Here is a 7,373-nt window from a genome sequence, read left to right on the forward strand (position 1 = left end):
GTCAAACACTTTTCAAAAAGAGATAAGGCAAGGACATTAGTAGGGAATACCCTCAAGATAAGGTGCCAACTAAGGCATAGTCTATGCGAGTTAGACTTGCCAAAATTAAAATACACTCTTGGTGAGAACGAGTACCAAGTAGTGTTTCTGTCGTGAATCGACAACTAGAAAAATGACCCCCCCCCCAAATGAGAGTTATACGTGATATGATCAAAATGCCTGTTTATGCTAAGTAATATATTTGTTTATCAATACATACATACAAATAAGTGTACGGAATAAATATTGACGTGAATACATACTAATAAGTGTATGGAATAATTATTGACGTGAACAAGATACTTTCGACTCCAACTCCTATTGGTGTACGTAACTCGCACGATGAAGCTGTCGACCTCGCGTTCATCGTAAAGCTCATAGCTAGAGTGATTACTAGACAAGATTCTGAGCTTGCTTCCGTAGGAGATGGCTGCTCTTCCCTCTCGATCGTGAAGGTGCCTGATTACGGTGATGATGACGAGGCAGAGGCGGCAACCTTGAACAAATTCTTAATCAACGGGACAAGATCCCTGCGGCTTGTGTGAAGCAAGATTGACGACATACTTGGCCAGAGAAGGAAGATGAAGTATTCATCTCAAAGGTGCCCCTCCAACTACTAGGAATTCTCTTTATTCCTATCATCATGCCTATTCGCGCGTAACGATCACAAGTGTTAGCGCGTGGACCACCGCAATGGTCCTTCTCATGATAGAGGTATAAGGATAGTAGTGTCCCCTCCTTGAATGATCATCTGCTTGGATGAGAGGAAATTGGGGTAACTGTGCAAGACAATTTATTAGTAAGGGGGCCCACGTAATAACAACTTGTAGTGCATGGAAATCCTGGTGGACTCTGCGGGTCAAGCTAAAGATCACCATCCCTCCAAAAATAAACTCTAGGTGTTCACACCTTTAAACGGTAGGACAATACCTAGATCAGTGCTTTAGCACTTTATAAAGTAGGAAACCTGACTTGCCTACTTCGTGACTACCTGTGTACGAGACGTTTGAGGAACGATATTTAAGCAAGAAAGGAGGATAACATTCAGAAAGATTCAGTGACGTTACACTCTGCCACTCTAGGAAACTTGTATAACCAAGGCGATGTAGCCTCAAATACATTAATACAAACAATAATCCAAGTCACCAAGCCTATGTGAAGGCTCAGTAACTGTTTCCTTGCTCACACAATGATGATTATATATACATGTGAAATTGGATGATTACATGATGGCTTATGGTGCTATGTACCTCATAGACAATTATGGAATATTGTCTAACCTGCTTCATACCTTTTAACAGAAAAGAACGTCGCCCAGATGAGACACAAACGCCAGTACGTTACCAAGAACATAAGTTGAACTTCAAGAACGCATCTCTCAGGTAATTACACGACATGAAGCCCTCCGCTCTCAACACAGCGGTGGCACTACCGAAAATAACCCTTCAACTGGCTGCACGTATAAACAATTCCTGGACTGCAAGCCACTGAATTTTGATGGCATAGGAGGTGCCATAGCATTTGTCCGTTGGGCTGAAAAGACTGACTCCGTACTAAGAATGAGTAACTGTTCACCCCAGCATAGGGTTACCTTTATCTCAGGGTTGTTTTTAGATGGCGCACTCTCCTGGTGGAACCTTTAGGTTCAGACCCTTGGTGCAGATGCTGCTTACGCGCTGAGCTGGGACGAGCTCAAGGAAATGATGGAAAAGAAATATTGTTCTAGGGCTGAAATCCAGAAGTTTGAGTTAGAGTTCTGGAATTTGAAAATGAACGGACCGAAGATTCCTGAATATGTCCAGCGATTTCACGACTTATCTAGAGTCGTCCCCTACTTAGTCAAACCGGAATTCAAAAGGATTGAACGATTCATTTGGGGACTTGCACCTCAAATTAGGAGCTTGGTTACTACCTCAAGGCCTCCAACCATCGCAGAGGCTATCGATTTAAGCGTTATGCTTACCGAAGAAGCTCTACGTGCGGGAGAATTTTCAGAATCTGAGGATAACAAGAAAGAGACTCACGTGGAGTCATCAGGCAATAAGAAAAGGAAGTCTTCGAACCTAAAGGTGGGCACACAAGTCAGCTATGGAAGCTCTAAAGCAAACAAAAGAAAGAAAGTGAAACCGCCACATGGCAGGAAAACTGATGGAGCCACAAATAAGGCCGGTGGTAAAATTTACTCGGGGACTAAGCCAGGATGCGGGGAATGCAATTCTCACCATAAAGGTTGATGTCTGAGGCCTAAGTGCGGGAAGTGTGGAAAAGAAGGGCACAGCAAGGACGCCTGTTGGGCGAAGGACCCAGATGGAAGAAATAAGAGAATACCAGGTTGCTATAGATGTGGTGAAACAGGGCACTTTAGGAAAGATTGCCCTAGGAAGAAACAAGCAAGGAAGGGTTTTCACGATCGAAACTCGTGAAATACGCCGGGATCCAGATTCGGTTACGGGTACGTTCCCTATTAACCAACCTTATGCATTTATTTTTAATTAATACTGGAATCAACTATAACCTTGTATGCTTAGAACCTAAGAAACTGCATGGCCTAGAGTAAAATAGACGTTCCGTATTCTTTAGAAATGGGCATATAGAAGGCTAGTTTAAGTAGACAAAGCAATTAAGGATTGTATTTAGGGACTCAGAAGGCCGGAACCTTCTGTTACCATTGACTTGAGAAGTCATAATATGATAGTCAGCATGGATTGGATATCCAAGTATAGAGCCTAAGAACATCCCCGTGATGAAAGAAGTTCCAGAAGCCTTTTCTGAAGACTTGCCAGGAACGCCCCTCCGCAGCGACAAGAGAGGTTTAAGACAAGCCTCGTGCCAGAAGCGGCACCAGTGCTGAATGACGCCTTACCCACTAGCTTCGTCCACGAAGCATGAGCCTCCGATATAACTGCAAGAGCTGCTATACAGAGGAAATTAAGGACATGACGCCCTTAGTTAAGGACACAAAGAGAAAGCTGACAGTCCCATTTTGCATAAATTCCAGAGAATTGAGAATCAAAATCCTTTGCCAAGGACCGATAACATGAACAGACAAATCGTAAGATCCTAGTTACCACTCAAGGATCGACTTGAGGACAGGATGTCCTCCACTGCGAATACAAAAAGGAAATATCCCTAAAACGACCTTTAAGACTCGCTTCGAGCATTACGAGTTCCTTGTCATACTATTGGGCTTAACACATGCATCAACAATATTCATGGACCTCATGAAACAAACGTGTGAGTCACACCTGGATAGGTCACGATTATATTTACCGACTACATTCTTATATGGCCAACGACCAAGGAAGGTCGTGAGCAACAACTGCAATTTTACCTTGCAACTCCTAGCGAAAGAACAATATGTGCTATGATGACGAAAAGCGGATTTCGAATTCGAAAGGTGAGGACTTTAAGATACATGGTGGATAAGAACAAAAATCATGCCAACCCTGCAACCAAGAGCTAAGGAGCTAGAGTTGCAATTAGGTGACGCTTCTCGACAAAGTCTCGATTGTACGTTGATGCAACGAGACCACAACATTGCATACTCGACACATTGATTAAGGAATCATAAGAAGAAACCTTGAGCTAGATACAGTATTACGCGCCACAACTTGACGTCATTACCTGAAAGAAAACGCTACACGACCTATTAATCACAAAGGTTGCAGCATATTGTTGATCGTAAGAACTTGAATATTATCGTAGATGGACTGAGCTACTGAACGATGCAGACTGTATGGACATGTTGCGTGCTTGTGTGATAAACTTTGACGAAAAGTTGGAACACTCACTTGCCTTTAGTAGAGTTTTCCTACAACAGTATTTATCACACCGCCGTTTAAACCGCTTCGTGTGAAGCTTTAGATGGAATATAATAAGTCGATCCCCGTCGTGTTGATCAGAGACCGGGAATAAACAATCTACTGGCCGAGTTGGTTCAGGAAAAACTAGAGGCAAACCGTTTAGATATGTGAACATATCAAGGCAGCCCGCAGAATACAGAAAGATTGCGCCGATGAGCGGCAGAAATCGTAAGAATGTGAGACAAGAAGTATGACTTAAATGGGAGCCTCGCCTAGAGAAGGCGTAGTGTACTGTAATAATTGTGCATGATCTAGTTTACAAGACAAATGAATTTTTGATTACCGTTATATACATACAATGGCATTTCATATTCGTTGCTACATGCAACACGATATAGTGCTAATAATGCACAGAACAGAATTGGCACCATTATCAGACAAAAAAAAAATGCTGACAAAGTTTAGTACATAAACAAACAATATTTTGAGGCCCTGTATGAGCCAGAGATGACGTATTACACTAGTATAGTGTGTAGGGAAGTAAGGACCACAAAACTGCATGCCGAAGTGATAGACAAAGTGCCGGAAAGTGCCTAAAACACACTAAAAGTGTAGAATTCTGCAGAAAATAACTAAAATTCAGCTATTTTCAGCATTTAAACATCTAATTATAATGCAGAAAAATGGTTTAATGGTCCAGAATACTTTCCTAAGTGTCGGGAATGGAAACTATCATAAAATATGACATAAAGCACACTAAACTGCGCTATTTAGCACTTTAACAAACCGGTAACCAACCGAACAACCGGACACTACCCAAAACACCAAATTTTCACTAGAAGCATTGTTTTAGTGTTATGAAGCTAGTTATGGTCACCAAACATCATAACACACTCTAAAACACCATAGCACATAACACACTAACTAAATCCCTAACTATACACTTACATTCCAACTATAAACTAACTATATGGTTGAAGCCTAGTCTACTACCCCCCCCCCCCCACCTATGGACGGCCCAACATGGCCCCCCCATAAGATTTTATTTCAATGGATGAACATCGTTTTGATCATGTAGTTTTTAGAAAAATATTTTACAAGTTGTAAAGATCTAAATTCTTCAAAAATGATGTTTTTTAAATAAACAACCACACTTTAAAGGGTAACTAAGCTTACTAAACACACTAGTAAGTTACTAGAAATTTTTGGTAAATTTTCAAGTTCATGACATAGTATAGATTTCATATTTTTGACATATGGTAAGTGTTGAATGATTTGTTGATGATTGGTGATGATTTTACAAAGAAAATGATATGCTTGAAAGCATGGAAGCCACCATTTTCAGGGGAAACTATGGCAACAGGATGGATCTTGGACGCAGGTGTCGTAACTAGAAGCTAAGATGTCATCAACTTTTGTTGGTTTGTAACCTAGTCGAAGGTTGTGTTTTAAAAACTTGAGTAAACAATGTTTGTAATACATAAATTTTATGAATGGATGAACATCGTTTTGATCATGTAGTTTGTTTATTACGATTGAATGCAATGATATTAAACCAGTCACACATCATACGCTTCCGCAAAAGACAGGGTGTGACACATTTAAATTTGTGTTGTTTGACTATGATGATATCAACTACGTCACGATACTCCCCACCGGGCCCAGCAGTAATGCGTGGAAATATCGGGGTGTCACAGGTACATGTTCCAAAATGTTTACAAACAATTACAAATGGTATGGTTAGCTAAGTAATGAACTGTTAGATCATGTGAGTGGGTAGGCGCACACTTAATACCATTAATCCTCGTATAAGGACCGAGGGACATAAGTGATAGATCTATTTGGGTGTAGCGAGCCCACACCCATGTGGACCGGGGTTTGGCCCATGAGGTGACTATGTCTTACAGCCGGAGGCACGGTACAAAATTTGCTAGGTTTGAGCCTTCCTACGCCGTTGCACGCATGTTAATGGCCATGCAAACCATTAATTGATCTGTTTCCTTGTTTGCTTTCATACTGAGTTTACAAAACATACATACTTACAATGTTTCAAAGTTTATTCATGCACACATACAAAACTACTCGCTCAACTTTTGTTGATGTTTTCAAACTACATGTATTTTAGGAAATTAAATGTGGATATGGCGGGCGTTTGGAAGTTTCAAGTGATGTTGGAAATAAAAGATGTCATCTGGTGTCTAAGGGTTTGGATTGTGTATCTTAACCGGGATAAGATACCTAGTCCAAAACCTAGTTTTTATTAATGTCTTTTGTCGCGTCCTTATGGAACTCTAAAACAATTTGTATGGTTTGTAATTTGGATTTGAAGTCTGTGTTTGGATTTTAAGACAACGTTGTTGTAATGTTTTAACTTAAGCAATGAATGAACATCGTTGGTTTTATCATAATGTTTCGGTTGGGGCTGTTGAAGCTATACTACCTCGTTTGAGTTATGAAGGAACGTATCCCTCCCTTATGAAGAAGTTCATGCATCCGTACTAGCGTTTGTTGATGCACATGTTTATGATGTGTATGTCTGAGAAAAGAGGGGGAGCAGATCAGCTGAGTAACACACAATCTGCAGCATTCGTTTGTTTGATAACGAACCAAGCTTACAACTACTCAAAGTACGTGTTCAAGGGCATGAAGAGGAATGTCATTGGTGTGTGCAAGGATAAGTTTTTTATGTATCCTAGATTCCTACAGATGATTTTCAACGCTCGTTATCCTGATTTGGAGAGAACTGGTAACACTTTAGATTTGAAACCAATGGGTCCATCGTGTTTTGGTGCCCTAACTCCAAAGAAGGGTACAACAAGAAAATTTGAAGGAATAATTGCGTTAAAGAATTTTGGTCAGTTTGCGTTAGAGAATTTGAAGGGTACAACTAGCGATTGTACAACCCGAAGCTGCACCAGTAAATGTTCCAGTTAACGCTGTGATTGTTGAAGAACACATAGCTCAAGTTGCTGCTGACGAAGAGTCTCAGACAGAGATACTGACTATAAACTCTAATGATGAAGGGATTGAAATAAGTTATGATGAAGATGATGATGTTGAGCTTCCTCCTGAAGCTGAAGTTAGTTCCACCATTTCAACTGTTCAACCTCTGATTTCTGCTAAGAGTTTGGCTCAACTGATAAAGTCAGTCACTGAAAAGATGGGAAATCCTCCTTCCAATCCTTCAGTACAAAGTGAAGAGCAAACTGCTAAAGACCCAAAGGATCCTGATTCTCAACAAGTAAAGCGAAGAAGAAGGGATCCTCGAGCTGTAGTGTTTATTGAACAAGGTAAAGATCAACCTGTGATTGCTGATGAAGATGAAGATGATTTGTATAAGTTTGATTTTGAGATTGCTAACTAAAACTCCATTTGATTTTGAGACGACTGCTACTGCTTCTGCTACAGAAACATGATTTGATTTTGAAGCTGATGAAACAAGAATGGATGTGGATGCAGATTCTACAGAGAATCCCTATTACTGCTACTGTTTATGTTCCACTTGAAACACCAGTCACCGAGTCAACACCT

The sequence above is a fragment of the Helianthus annuus genome, chromosome 2 (assembly GCF_002127325.2).
Source record: "Helianthus annuus cultivar XRQ/B chromosome 2, HanXRQr2.0-SUNRISE, whole genome shotgun sequence".
NCBI lineage: Eukaryota > Viridiplantae > Streptophyta > Magnoliopsida > Asterales > Asteraceae > Helianthus > Helianthus annuus.